The sequence below is a fragment of the Phyllostomus discolor genome, chromosome 7 (assembly GCF_004126475.2).
Source record: "Phyllostomus discolor isolate MPI-MPIP mPhyDis1 chromosome 7, mPhyDis1.pri.v3, whole genome shotgun sequence".
NCBI classification, from domain to species: domain Eukaryota; kingdom Metazoa; phylum Chordata; class Mammalia; order Chiroptera; family Phyllostomidae; genus Phyllostomus; species Phyllostomus discolor.
The window spans coordinates 103,739,247-103,755,413 of NC_040909.2; the positions used below are offsets into that span (position 1 = coordinate 103,739,247).

At 39.9% G+C, this 16,167-nt stretch overlaps 1 pseudogene; it reads left to right on the forward strand.

Moving 5' to 3' along the window:
- The first annotated feature begins 14,146 nt into the window (after positions 1-14,146).
- LOC114514941 lies at positions 14,147-14,268 on the forward strand (annotated as a pseudogene).
- The last annotated feature ends 1,899 nt before the right edge of the window (positions 14,269-16,167 follow it).

The following is a 16,167-nucleotide window of genomic DNA, read 5'->3' on the forward strand; positions in this document are numbered from 1 at the left end:
AAAAACTTTTCAATATTTCTCTATTAACTATAATATTTGTTATGTGTTTTAAATTGATTTTTAATCAAATTAAGAACATACCCTTCTGTTTCTATTGTGCTAAGCTTTTTCATAATGAATGTGTACAGAAGGAAAATTTCCATCTGTCTCCTCCATTCTTAGTCTAGAATATACCCAAACTACTCTGCATTTGTAATGACTTATCAAGACAAAAAAATTAACTGCTTACACTTTAATAATATATTACATATATAGAGAGAGGAAGGCACAGCGAGAGAAAGAGAGAGGGAAACATCAGTTTGTTGTTCCACTTATTTATTCATTTAATGGTTGATTCTTGTATGAGCCCCATCCAGGGATCAAACCTTCAACCTTGACATATTGGGACACCACTCTAACCAGCCAGGGCAGTAGTCAATGTATTTAGTGTGCATGCTGCCTTAAGTATGTCTCAGAAAAATAGAATTATTTGAGAAGGATTTTTTTTTTGTCAAGATTTTCTTAGATAGGCCCTTAGTACAAGTTAAGACAACCACTTCACTCATGATTGCCATGCAAAGAATCTTGTCTTCAATCAGCTCATTAAGGTAACTTTGTAAAGACAGTGTTTTTATAAAAGGCACTTTGCCAGCTCCCTCAAACATAACTTTGCAAATGGAGAGCAAGAAAAACATGGCAAATCACTTCCATATGGCTCACGGCAATGAGAAATTATTTTGATTAACAACACATTCAGTACAATAAAATAACTTCCAAATCTGCTAGAGAGACACTAACTTATCTGCTACATCTATTTTCTGTTTGATTTTTGATTGTTTTGACTCCAAAAATCCTCCTAAACTCCCAGTTGGTTCAATTTTAAATAATGGCCCCTTCTAAGACAATCACCTGTTCGTATTTGTCAGCCCCATCTAGCAAATAGCAGCTCTTAAACTTATTTTGGAGCCAGCTGCTTTAAACATATGCTTCAAAATTTCAAGGGATGGCTTTTACCGACTCATCAGTTGATAAAATCATTAACATTTCATCTGCATATGCAAGTACCAGTTTAAACATCTAAACTATTCTATTTCCTTCCACACCTATCTAAAGAGTAAACCAAGCAAGTTAGTTCACATCATAAATTCTCATCAAAGGGCTTTTAATTAATACATAAAAGACAAAATGGGCACCGTGGCCTTAATGTTTTCATTATCTGGATCCCTTCACTCCTCCTAGACAGAAACTAATCACACCGTTTCTCACTCTTCACAAATTGAAAGGTACGACATAAGCCTAGACAACTTTAAGTAACATGTCCTCACTCATCAAGAGCTATTTTTTCTTTTTCAAATAAAAATCCAACTGTCTTTTACTCTGTGTGTTTTACAGTTTCTCTTGGTATAACTAAACCATCTGCCACCTCTGTCCCTAATGCCTGGAATGAATCAAATCATCTTCCTTGCACACATTGTTAATCTCACAGTAATCCCTACTAATCACTTCGTAATCAGCACTCAAAGGGGCTAAAGCTCCTTGATTCTTAATCACGATATTTTAATCATCATTCTTATGAGATGGCAGTTAATAAACCCTGAATCTTGGCTTATTTCTTATCAACTTCCTAATTATTCCCTAGGACAAAGAACAGAAGCTCTCTAAATATAAGAAGCTAGATCTCTCTGGATAGAACCAGTGGGGGGAACAGGATAGTGCCCCAAGGGTGTTTCTGATGACTAACCATTATTTTCAATTTGGGGGATACTGAAGACAGCGCCTTAGTTTTGCTTTACTTCCTTATTTTTCTTTGTTTTCTTTTACTCCCTTATTCTTTTCCTTAATCTCTTTTTTTCCTGTCTTTCTACCTCAGCAATTTTTTGCATGAGTAATAACTTATATTTTTCTCTCTGCAACCTTAAAAAGCTTTCGTGTCTGGTTTGTATGGCTTTCTTTTTTTTAATTCTTTCACAGTTGAGGAAATTCAGCTGTATTCATAGTTTGCTGAGGGCTTATATCATGCATGGGTATTGAATTTGGTCTAATGATTTTTCTGCATCTGTCAATATGATCATATGATTTTTCTTTTTTGGAGTGTTGATATGATCAGTTACATCAACTGATTTTTGTCTTTTTGCATTCTTAGAGTGCAATACTCTTATAACCTTACAACTTATTTCTTTGTTTTCTAATTTTTTCCCTGAAAGAGATGGAAGGAACTCATGACACATTTCAAAAGCTTACTGCCTTTTTAAATAACCTACTATTCCTTTCTCTCTATCCCTTTTTTAAAAATCCTCACCCAAGGTATGTTTATTGATTTTAAAGAGAAGGGAACAGAGAGAGAGAGAGAGAGAAACATCAATTTGAGAGAGAAACATTGTTGTGAAAGAGAAACATCAATTGGCCTATCCACCCTGGCCATGGATGGAACCTGCAACCCAGGAAAGTGACCCGAACAAGAATTCAACCCACAACCTTTTGGTGCACAGGATGACACTCCAACCAGCTGAGCCACTGAGCCAGGACATCTCTTCATTCTTCATTTTTTCACCATCACCAGTTTAAAATTATGTGTTATTTTTTCATCTTACAGTGTCTTCCTTAGCCACTTATAAAGTCAATCTTTTAAAGATTTTATTTATTTATTTATTTATTTATTTATTTATTTGTAGAGACAGGGGAAGGGAGGGAGAAAGAGAGGGAAAGAAACATCGATGTGTGAAATATCAATCAATTGCCTCTCACATGCCCTCAACTGGGGACCTGGTGGGCAACACAGGCATGTGCCCTGACTGGGAATTGAACCAGTGACCTTTTGGTTCTCAGGCCAGTGCTCAATCTACTGAGACATACCAGCCAGGGCTATAAAATCTATCTTTATTCTTAAAATTCATTCACTTAATTTTTAAAAATATTGTTGAGGACTACTACATGTCAGACACAAAGCAGAAACTCATTTACTGTTTAGTCTGGAGCTCTACATCAGCTAAATATCTCTTGCCCAGAATCAAAGTTTAACTTCTTGACCTTTAAGTAAATAATTAAGAAATGGGCATTTTCCCTTGGTTACTTAAATAATAAAAATGATCACTAGAGAGTTGGGAGCTTCTTTCATGATTTATTCCCAAATCCCACCCTGTTGCATATTTATCAATTTATCAAGTACAGATTTGATAACTAAGTATGTTCCAATTATATTTGATGGGAATAGGAATGGGCATACAGAGAGGAGTGGAAAAGCTTTGAGGATGGGATATCTTCTCTCTAAGGTCTTGATTATAAGAGTAATAACCTCCTAATTGGTCTCTGTGCTTTCTGTTTCTCTCTGTTCCCATTAATCTTCCTCTAACATAATACTCTAAGTTTTAAAAAACTTAATAGTTTGTAGTATGTCCCGAGAGTTGTGCAATTATCACCACAATCAATTTTAGAACATTTTTTCCATTCCCCCCCAAAAAACCATACCCCTTAAGTGTCACCTTCCAGTCCTCCCATCTCTCCATCCAGCATTGGGCAGCCACTAATCTCCTTTCTGTCTCTATGAATCTGCCTGTGCTGGACATTTCATAAAAAGGGAATCATATACTATGTAATCTTTTGTGATGGGTCTCTTTCCCTTAGCATGGTATTCTCCACAGTCCTTCCTGTTGGAGCATACAGATACACCACATGGTGTTTATCCACTCGCCAGTTGATAGACATGTGGATTATTTCTACCGTATGACTATTATGAATATTGCTATATGCACATTCATTTAAAGGTTTTTGTGTGGATATAGGTTTTCATTTCTCTTAGGCATGTACTCAGGAGTAGAATTTCTGGGTCATATGGTAATTCTGTGTTTAAATTTTCGAGGAATTTCCACACTGCGATGGTGCACTGTTTTCCATTCCCACTTGCAGTCTGTGGAGATTCCAATTTCTGCAGATTCTCACCAACACTTGTGATTCACTGTTTTTTCCCCCTATTATAGCCAAACTAATTGGTGTAAAGAGGTATCCCTCATGGTTTTGATTTGTATTTTCTTATGACTAGGCTGAGCATCTTTTCATGTGCTTATTGGCCATCTGTACATCTCCTTTAGACATATGTCTATTCAGATCCTTTGCCCATTTTTAAATTGGATTTTTTAGGTTTTTTAAAATATTTTATTTATTTTTATTGTTAGAGAGAGGAGAAGGGAGGAAGAGAGGGAGAGAAACATCAATGTGTGAGAAAAACATTGATTGGCTGCTCACACATACCCCTACGGAGGACCTAGATGCACCTGAGGCCTGTGCCTGGACCAGGAATTGAACTGGTTGACCTTTCGGTTCACAGGCCAGTGCTCAATCCACTGAGCCACACCAACCAGGGCTAAATTGGATTTTTTAAATATTGCCTAGATATAAGTCCCTTATCACATATATAATCTGTAAATATTTTCTTCTATTCTGTGGTCTGTCTATTCACTTTTTTATGGTGTCCTTTAAAAAACAAGTTTTTAATTATGAGTAAGTTTATCAATTTTGTTTTTGATTAATGTGATTTGTGTCATATCTAAGAAACCATTGCCAAATTCAAAATAAGAAGATTTACCACTATATACTCTTCTAAGAGTTGATAGTTTTTGTTCCTGCCTTTAAGTCTTTGATCCATTTTGAGTTAATTTTTGTATATGGTGTAAGGTAGAGGTCCTACTTCATTCTTTTGCATGTAGATATTCAGTTTGTCCCCATTTGTTGAAAAAATTATTCTTTCTGTTGAATTGTTTTGACAACCTTGTAAAAAGCAATTGACTGCAAATGTGAGGCTTTATGTTAAATTCTGCATTCTAATTTTTTATTCTATTGATATGGTGACATTACTTGATTTTATAGTGTTCAACCAACCTTGCATTCCTGGCATAAATCCCACCTGTTTTGGAGGATAATCTTTTTAAAAATTTTTTTTTATTTTTTTTATTTTAATCATTGTTCAAGTACAGTTTTCTCCCACTTACTCCCATTCCAGCCCACCCACCCAACCCTCCCCACTTCCCTCCCATTACCACCCTCCCCCGAGTTTTTGTCCATGTGTCCTTTAAATTTGTTCCTGTAAACCCTACCCATTCTCCCCTGGAATTACCTCTTCTCTCCTCTCTGGTCACTGTCAGTCTGTCCTCTGTTTCAGGGTCTTTGGTTATATTGTGCTTGTTTCTTTGTTTTGTTGTTTAGGTTCCTGTTAAAGATGAGACTATATGGTATTTGTCTTTCACTCCCTGGCTTATTTCGCTTAGCATAATGCTTTCCAGCTCCATCCATGCTGTTGCAAAGGGTAGGAGCTCCTTCTTTCTTTCTGCTGCATAGAATTCCATTGTGTAAATGTACCGCAGTTTTTTAATCCATTCATTTACTGATGGGCATCTAGGATGCTTCCAGCACCTAGCTATTGTAAATCGTGCTGCTATGAACATCGGGGTGCAAAGATTCTTTTGTATTGGTGTTTTAGTGTTCTTAAGATAGAGGATAATCTTTTTATACAATGCTGGATTTTGTTTCCTGATTCTCTGCTAAAGATTTTTGCATCTATAATCATAAGGGATATTGGTCTATAATTTTTTTTCATTTTTTATTGATTCGAGAGAGGGAAACACTGGATTGTTGTTCCATTTATTTATGCACTCATTGGTTGCTTCTTGTATGTGCCCTGACCACAGATCGGACCACAACCGTGGCAAATCAGGACAATGCTCTAACCAATTGAGCTACAAGGCCAGGGTAGTCTATTTTTTGTGATGGGTAATCTAATTTTCTTGTGATATCTTTGCCAGGTTTTGTTATCAGGGTGATACTGGCCTCATAGAATGAATTGGGAAGTTGGGAATTTTTGGAAGAATTCATGAATAATTGGTATTAACTCTCCTGTAACTATTTCATAGAATTCACCCAGTGAAGTTAGCATTGATTTTTAAAAAATCTTTCTATTAAAAACCCTTTAGTGATTACTAATTACTAATGACTTAGACACAACATCCCATACTGTGCCCTCCACCATGTCCCAGTCAGCATTCCCAGTCTTGTGTTCTACTGTTCCCAACTAGTATCCCACTGGCGCCTACTAATCGGCAACCTGTCCACAGGTTATCCCACTTCTCACCTTGACTGATGCTTCTCACATACTTGTGTATCTCACTAGTCAGACTGCCACCCCTGCCTTAGACATCTCGAGTCTACTTATACCTGGAAACCGTTTCTTGATTCTCCTGTTCAATTAGCGTAGGTTCTCTTGCAATTTTCCAACCAGCTTCCCCTAATAGCCATTTATTTTATTTCTATTGATCTCCACAGTAGAGGACTTATTAAAAAGTCTTCATAATAGGCTTCTGTAATTAATTAATTTTAAAAGACACCTTAATGGGAAAAGCGTCATTCCACTTAAATTGGACCCTGTTAGTTTCTTTGGTAATGACACATAACTATCAAATGCCATATGGAATCCACTGTGAACAGTATTTCTCTGAGAGTTCTTTTTTTAATGTCACAATCGTTTAAAAGAATTTTTGCTTGAGGAACACATTATGAATGAGTTCTCTGTGTTTCACCATATTTCTGAGGGAAATTTGTCTTAAAAAATTGATTCAGTACTGGGGGAGGTTCTGCATGCCTTTTTGCTGACTTTCCACATCTCAAAATAATGATCTTCACAGTAGGGAATAGCAAAGAATCTCATGGCAGAGTTATAATGGTAATAGTTTTCTAAAAAGCATTTCTCCTAATATCTAAAATGAAGTTTTTCAATATTGTCAAGCTGAGGTATAATTTTTTAAGAAATAGCATTGCTTAGTAAATATAGTATTTTATATGTAATATTGCTTGTCAAGTACATACAAAGATTGCATTTTCTTAATATAGTTTCGAAATGTTTATGAGGGAAAAGGAATTCTACAGAACAAGCTCACAGCCTTCTCTGGTGTGCTATGTGTGGACGGCACCGCCAGAGTGAGCTCCAGTTTGTGACAGTGTGAGTGCCCTGCTGCCCCTGCTCGTGTACATCTGTTTCCTAAATGTCATTAAGACAAAACTTCTGCTTTAGCGAGTGATGAGTTAAGAAGAAAACTCTTTAAGATGAAATGATCAACAAACACATGGATCTATATATCAGTAAATGTAAATTTTGGGACTATAGCCATAACTTGAGCTGACTTCAACAAAATTGGCAGCATGGGCAATTTTATCCCAAGATTAGCCAGGGAGGTACGTTGGTATTGCCCGTACTATTGTTATCAATAAAAAATAATAAGAGCTACATTCATTTTTTTTTTTTGTCACTGACTGTGTCTAGGCATGACTCCAGGCACTTGTACTGTCACTAACTCACAACAAACCAGCAAGGAAGGCATTTATATTGGGATTAGTTTCAATTACGAGTAACAGAAACCTAAAATGACAATGGTTTAAACAAGAGAGAATTCTATTTCTCTTGCATGAAAGTCCAGAGGTAGGCCGTCTGCGGCGGGTTTCACAGTTGTGCTTCACAAAGTGCTTAGGGATCTGAGCGCCTTCTCCCTCATAATTGGCCACTGGCTGCAGTGCCAACAGAGAGAAAAGGGATGAAGAAAAAGGAGGCAGGGGAAATGTACCAGCTCCCTTAGGAAGATTTCTACTACGTGATATTTGACTTAGAGCTCACTGTCCAGAATTTAGTCAGATAATCATACCTGGGTGGATGAGCCTGTGCCCAGCTAAAAATCTGGGGTTCTAAAACATGAAGAAAGGCATATCAGACATTCGGGGATAACTAAATACCTTCTCTGCCACAATATTATTAACTCTATTTTATAGGTGAGGAATATGAGCCTTGGAACTATTAATTAAAGTCATCTGGTTAATGTTTTAGAGAAGATTGAAATCCAGAACTGCCCATCTGAAAGTTTTATGCTTTAGGGGGCAAGAGCAGAAAGGGTGTGTGTTGGTGGGGGGGGTAGCAGTATTTTTTTAGAAACCTAGTAACATTACCTTAAACATTGTCTCAGTTAGTTCTTGCCATGTAGCAACGTGCCAAACTTAAACAATAAGCATTTATTGGATATTCAGCTCAGGAATCTTTAGTTTGAGCAGTTCTGTGGATCTGAGGCCGTCTTGGCTTAGAGATCGGCTCGGGGCTGATCTAGAATGGACTTGACTGTGACAACTTGACATTGCTCCACATAACCTCTCATCCTTCAGGAGGCCAGACTGGGCTCATTCTTGTGACGTGGCAGAAGTTTAAGAACAAAAACATGCAAGGCTTTTTAAACATAGATTCAACATTAGCTCAGTCAGGAGGCTATTGCTGTGTCCAGGTGGAACATAATAGCACAGATGAGGAGGATGATGGGAAAGATAAGAAGGAGACATATTCAGGAGATTTGGGTGATAACATCAATAAGCCAGTGTCATGTGCCAGCTATGGGAAATAAAGAAGAGGAAGATGTGGTGTAGTGAATATCTTACCCCTTCCTACAGTCATGCTGTTGCCATGGCCTCACTGTGGGTAGACCTTGGACTTGGCCATACAGCTTGCCTCAGCCAATGGCATAAACAGAAACATTAATGCTCCATGCCAAGTCTAGGATTTGAAAGGCCTGGTGTGCTTCTGCTTTGCTCCTGAACCTCAGCCACTATCATGAAAGTAACATGCCTGGACTGGCCTGCTAGGTGAGAGACATGTGGAGCAGAGACAGCCCACGAGCCTCCAGCCAGAAGCAGAGCACCTGCTGCTGCTTCAGGGTAAAACTGGGCCCCGTCCAGGTCAGCCAAAATCCCTATGACTTCCAGATACGTAAGCGATAGTAAATCTTAATGTTTAAATTAATGAAAATTCGGTGTTGTTTGTTACTTAGCAATAGCTAACTAATACCAGAAGGGTCAAAAATTACTCTTGGGTTTTAAGTTCACAAGACTAAATAAAAGGTGGCATTATTTCCCTCAGTTAATCCATTTCTTATCTCTAAATGCCTTTTTTTTTTTTGCTGGGCCCAATTTTCCCAGTTCCTTTTCTGACACATCTATTTCTGTGATGGCCACTTGGTCCCTGGACACAAAGTTAAGCAGGAAGCTAGCTGGGAGGAGGGAAGCAAGGGGGCTATGGGCTGAACTATGTCCTGCCCAGATCCACATGTTCAAACTTCAAGCCCCAGTGTGATTGTATTTGGAGATAAGGCCTATAAGAAGGTAATAAAGGTTAAATGAAGTGATAAGAGTGGGTTCTGATCCAATAGGATTAGTGTTCTTATAAAAGGAGGAGGAGAGGCCAGAGAGTTCTCTCCCTCTCTCTTTCTCTTCCTCTTCATCCCACCCACCCACCCAATGCACACACAAAGAAGAGGTTCTATGAGTACACAGGGAGAAGGTGACCATCAAGAAGCCGAAAGGAGAGGCTTCAGAATAAAACCTACTTTATGGTCCTTTGATTGAAGACTCCACAGCCTCCAGGACTGCAAGAAATACATTTCCATTGTTTTTAAGACGTTCACTCTGTGGTATTTTGTTATGGCAGCCTGAGCAGATTAATATGGCGGGAGTGAGACGACCATGGGTGGCTCCGTGAGGATGAAGACATGGGCTGGGAGCACGTGGGCACCTGCTTGGCAGCACATCCTCAAGCACATCCTCAAGGCCGCTCAGCTGCTCTGCTGTTGGCTTACTTGAGGTTCACTACATGACCCTTTTCCAAAGAGACTATATTTTAGCATAATAAGCAATCTTGAAAAAAATTACAAGTTCATAGGAAAGTCAGGGAATAATAGCAAGAACATCAACTGCTGTGGAACCCACGTAATCTGCTCTTCCTCTTATGGGAGGGAGCTGGGGCTGGCGCCACCCGAGGGCAGGCCCCACACCCAGCCAAAGTCCCACTCGTCTCTGAGGAAGGAGAATGCAGCAGGTTGCGGTCAGAGGAGCGTTTTCCTCCGCTGACCCCATCCAGTCCATTTCTCTTCCCCTTATAGAGGCTGCAGGCTGAAGCTGATTTGCCAGAGAATTTCCACAACATTGTTATTTGGACTTTGTTTTTAATAATTGCTGTGGATATAGACCATGGTGGGTATAGAGCAAAGGATGGAGGTGGGGTTTACCTCTTAATGTCTCTCTATACCCAAAAGGAGAGATTGCCTAAAACCATCACACGACACATGTTAAAACCTTACCTGCTGCCTTTTAATGTGAGGTGTATATCTATTACTTGACAGAGGATATTCTTAACACTGCTTGTTGTTCTCCCCTGCCTAACAATGTCATACCAGTAACCACTGGAAAGCTTAAGTGTCAGGCCAGAAGAGGGTCTTTGCCCTAACACAGTTCTGATGTCAGGAATTCCATTTGTGGAGGAAGAGAGAGAGAGAAAGAGAGAGAGGGAGAGAGAGAGAGAGAGAGAAAGGGAGAGAGAAAGAGAGAGAGAAGCAGGGAGCTGGCTCTGGAGGCTCGTTCCTATAGCCCAGCCATTGGTTGGGCTGGTTTTCATTAAACTTTGACATTTGACTCTGTTGCCTCTTCAGAATAAGATCTTTTACAATTTCCACCCCCATTTCCCCGAGTGGTTTCTGACCATCATTGGGTGAAGCAGAATTATTCCAACAGGTATTTGATTTTTCTTTGGAGCCCCCATTTTTAGTAAGCACACAAAAAAACTATTCATCCACATAGCTACCTTGCAGTAAATGTTCTTTGTTAAGTTAAATTCTATAGGCTGGGCATCATAAATATTCAAGTAAAAAAAATTCATTGTACTGCCAGTTCTCAGAATCTGGCACCAAACAGTTCCCTAAGGTTTGTTTAAATAAGAAATGTATTAAAAGAGACATTTTTCAAGTGGCGGTGGCCTTGACCACAGAAGTCACATAGTTGAGTTCTGGTCATTGTAGGCACAATAAGGAGCCTGTCAGTGAGGCTCTCCTCCAGGGAGCAGTCAATGGACGATTTCCTCAGTTCGGAAGTTCTGCATCTCTTTGCTTTTCTATGGATAGCTTCAGCCTTTTCAGGCTTATCACATGTCACTACTTGAGGAGAGAGTCAGAAAAACGCAGCTGGAAATGAAAATAATTTGCTTTAAGGGCTGAAACAGTTCTGTGACATCATGCTATTCAGTGACTTTCAATCAAGCTGATCTTAATTTTCTAGCCACTTGGCTTCTAATGAAATCTCATAAAAGAACTTCGGCATGAAGGATTGCACCAGGCAGAGTTGGGCCAGGATGTTATTTTTCTGCATTGCACACCCATGATCTTGTTAGTCTTCCTTTCCCCCATCTTAGCTGCTATCCTGAGCAAGGGAACATCCCCAGAAGGAGCCACTCACACGTTCGTGTCTTTCCACAATGCCCTTTTTACTAGGGGAGACCTCCCCAATAAGCCAATAGAGTCACATACAGGTTACACACAGAGAGGGGGAGCTTACACGATAGAAACAAGCAGAGTGATCATCCAGCATGAAGTACCCAGTCACTGGCAGTGTCCCCAGATGAAGGGATGGGTGTTGGTATCGATCCAGGCGGCTACAGTGGTGGCACACATCTAGTGAATGGGAAATCCAGCAGAACCCGAGGTACAGTCAAGCTCCAGTATTGGGTGCTCGGAGCTGTGAGTTCTTACATCCCACAAGGGTTGGAGGTCCCACTTACATCAGCATTCGGTTGGAATCATCCAAGACTTGTGGTTTGAGGCATTCTAGGCCCTTCCCAAGAGCATTCTTATTACACCCCATTACTCCAGTCTTCACATAGCACTTGACATAACTGTCATGGCTGACAGTGACTCCATATTGGATTATTAAAAGTGTTCAAAAAGCACACTCTGCTCTTGCTCTATACAGCTGCTCACTCTGTGCTGCTTCTTCTCCTGCTCGAACCTCTGTTCATCCCCATCTCTCTGCAAGCCACTGCTCAGGTGTTAGTTTAATCATAGAATTTATTATTGTACTTCACATTTTGTTCTGAAGTGTTCATAGATTATAGGATGATTAGCGCTGACAGGGTCATTCATTCATATATTCTTCACATATTTGTGCTTCATGTCAGGCATTGCTCTAGGCCCTCAGTACTTTCCATTCAAGAATTTTTAGGGAGATTGAAATGCAGAGAAACCATTATAACCCAGTTGAATAAATTCTGTAACGGAAGTGTTAGCAGAGTACAAGGGAAGTGCAGAAGTAGGTTGTCACCCTGCCGGGGAGAAGACTTTGAAGTCTTCCCAAAGCTGGCAGTGGGCAGATCATAATTCAGAAAGCAGATGTGGGGATGATGCTTCCATTGGAGAACAGCATGTGCAAAGACATGGAGAAGATGATGGACCACTAGTAGCTGAGTATTGCTGCAGAGATATTGTGAGCAGAGACGCCACAGCCAATGGCTTTGAAATGGTGGGAAAACAACTTGAAAGACATGGAATGCCTTGTAAGGCAGTTTAGATTTTAAACTTAGTGACAATGAAAAAAAACCATTGAAGGCTGTTTAGTGGATATTTCATGTTGGAATGATCACTCTGGAACTTAGGGGTATGAATGGGATAGGAGGGGGAATCAGTGAGAGTCAAGTGAAAGAAATGTAGAAAGAGGCAAATCTAAGAGTCCAGGCAACAGATAGTGAAGTTGTGAGCCGGGTCAGTGACTCTGGGCATAAAGAGGAGAGATGTTTAGAACTGAAAGATTAACTGGGTAGGGAGACAGAAAAATCTAAAATAAAACCAGGCTTTTCTGGCTTTTTTTTTTTAATTAGATGGATGGTAGTAACCTTCCCAGTAGGAAATCTATATCTATATCTATATCTATACACAAAGAGCATTTTTTAGGGTTGAATGAAATGATGAGCTCAGTTGTGTTTAGGTTTGAAATGGAGATAAGGGATGACAACTGAAGTGGAAGAAGTCTGAGAAGTGAAGGTCAGGGACAGAGTTGTGGGGTTAGTCGACACATTTCAGAATAGCATTAGAACCCTGGCTGATGTGCCTCAGCAGGCTGAGCACCAGCCTGCAAACTAAAAGGTCTCTGGTTCTACTTCCTGTCAGGGCACAGGCCTGGGTTGCACACCCCCAACTACTGATTGATGTTTCTTTCCCTCCTTTCCCCTCTCTCTGAAAATAAATTAAAAAAAATATATATATATATGTATATATATCACTAGAGATTGTCTCCTCAACCATAAATAAATTTTAGGTCCCACCTTAGCTTGTTTAGAAAGCCTGTTTTTAAAAACCTCCTTAGGGGATTCAGATAAGCCACTCAAGCTGAGATTCACACAGCAAGACCCTCCCTATTCCAAGGCGTTCCAGGGTGGGGCTAGGGTGGAGCTAGGGTGGGGTAGAATGACTTTCCCAAGGTCACAGAGCTCCCTGGAAGCTGAGTGAGGCTCAGATTCCCAATCTACTGTCCTTTTCCCTCTTCTGCACTCAACTTCACAGATTCCTTTGTCTTAGCGAGATTTTAAAACCACTGGGAATGGTCTGCACTTCTTTCCTCTGTTTATAACATGCAATAACTTATAATAGTGTAGCTGGCCTGTCTGCTCTCTATCTATGAGTCTGCCTCTATTTTGCTTGTTAGTTCAGTTCGTTAACTTGGTGGGGGAGGGGGTTGGGAGGTGGAAGAATTGAGGAAAAAAAAGAACTTTTGGACACAGACAACAGTGTGGTAATTGTCAGGGGTTGGGGGTGGAAGTGGAAGAGGGTATAAGGGGAATAAATGGTAGTGGAAAAAATACAATAGAAGATAAATTATTTTTTCACCCTGGCTGCTGTGGCTCAGTGGACTGAGTGCCAGTCTGCTAACCAAAGGGTCGCTGGTTCAATTCCCAGTCAGGGCACATGCCTGTGTTGCCAGCCATGTCCCCAGCATGTGGTGCTCCAGAGGCAACCACACATTGATGTTTCTGTCCCTCCATCTCTCCCTTCCCCTCTCTAAATATAAATAAATAAACTCTTAAAAACTATTTTTTAAAAAAGAAAATAATAATAGTATAACTGGATGAGCAGTGGTTCTGACAGATTGATGAAGAGATGTCTTTCACAAGTTCATGCCACTGGTTTTCTAACAGTTTTTTCTTGTATGGCACCCTCATCAGTAGAGAGAAAACATATTACTCATAGATCAATCTTATTATTCCACTAGCAGTTTTTGTAGAATCTGGTCTTTGACCTAATATTTTTTTATATGGACCATAGAATAAAAACTTCCTCTAGTGCTTGCTTTGGCAGCATATAGACTAAAATTAAAATGATACAGAGAAGATTAGCGTAATGGCCCGAAGATGGCCCTGGTGCAAAGATGACACACGAATTCATGAAGCAATTTCATATTTTTTATAAGTTTTATAAAACTTTTAAAATATTTATTTATTTTTAGAGAGAAGGGAATGGAAGGAGAAAGAGAGGGAGAGAAATATCAACTTGTGGTTGCCTCTCATGAGTCCCCTGCTGGGGACCTGGCCTGCATCCCAGGCATGTGCCCAGACTGGTGATCGAACTGGTGACCTTTTGGTTTGAAGGCCCACGCTCAGTCCACTGAGTTACACCAACCAGGGTGCAATTTCATATTTTTAATGAAAAGGGAACTGACCATATGGGAAAGTGTATTTGCCAATGATACCTTGCATGAGGGTTTGATCTCCAAAATATGTAAAGAACTCATGCAACTCAACATCAGTAAGGCAAATAATCCAATTAAAAATGGGCAAGGGACCTCAATAGACACTTCTCCAAGGAGGACATGCAGAGGGCCTATGACATAGAAAAGGATGCTCAGCATCACTAGCCATCAGAGAGACGCAAATTAAAACCACAATGAGATATCGCCTCACACCTACCAGAGTGGCTACCATCAATAAATCAACAAACAGCAAGAGCTGGTGAGGATGTGGAAAAAGGGGAACCCTAGTACACTGATGGTGGGAATGCAGACTGGTACAGCCACTATGGAAAACAATATGGAATTTCCTCAAAAAACTAAAAATGGAACTGCCTTTTGACCCAGTGATTCAACTGCTTGGATTACACCCTAAGAATCCCAAATCACCAGTTCAAAAGAACTTATGCACCCCAATGTTCATAGCAGCACTATTTACAATAGCCAAATGCTTGAAACATCCTAAGTGCCAATCAGTAAATGAGTAGCTCAAAAAACTGTGGTACATCTACACAATGGAATACTATGCAGCAGAAAGAAAGAAGGAACTACTACCTTTTGTGGCAGCATGGATGGAACTGGAGAATATTATGCTAAGTGAAATAAGTCAGGCAGTAAAAGGCAATACCATATGATTTCACCTATAAGAGGAACCTAATCAACAAAACAAACAAGGGAACAAAATAGAACCAATGGCATGGAAACAAGGAACAGACTGACAGCGACCAGAGGGGAGTGATGAAGGGGAAGAGGGTGGAAAGAAGGGGAAGGGACTAGTCAAGGAACATGGATGAGTGACCCATGGACATGGACAACAGAGTGGGGAATGACTGTGGAGGGGGAGCTGGGCAGAGGAGAGCAAAGGGGAAAAAATGGGGACAACTGTACTCAAATAATAATAAAATATTTTTTTAAAGAAAAAAAACTTCCTCTATTTTTGTGGGAGCTGTTCAGAGGGAGAAAAATAGGTCCAGAATCTACAGGTTTTCTTACAAGAATTTATGGTTGACGTAAAATAAAAGATCGCTGTGTTTAGGAAAATTGAGATCTTCAGGAAAGTTGACTGTGGGAGGCCGTGCTAATGAACACTTCTCTCCTTCAGAGCATGTCCCCCTTGGAATTAGTTGTAATCGTGTGATTTGCTTTAACCGAAGAAACATTAGCCTGAGCGACGTGTGTCCCTTGTAGATGGAGTTAACGTGTGAAACTTCTCCATTGTTCGTGCTTTGTGCCCCTGACCCCACAAACCCTGAAGGTTTGTGTCAAGATGGTGGTGTCACAAGATGGGAGGACTTCTGCCAACCTGGACGTGGAGTGACGCTTGTGCCCAGAGCCCCTCTGCTGATCAGTGTAGAAAATGTCATGCAAGTAGGAAAAGAAACCCCCAAACCACTATTTCCCCCCTGAGAATAATCTGTTTTCAATCCTAATCAGTAGAAAACTTGTTTGTCCATCTTATAAGGACATTTGAAGTATATTTACTGATAAAGATAACCAACATTCTGCTTTTACTTTTATTAGCATTTATTTTATGCTGAATTTACTCTCAGGTCATAATTTTTGTTTCTTCAGTTTTCT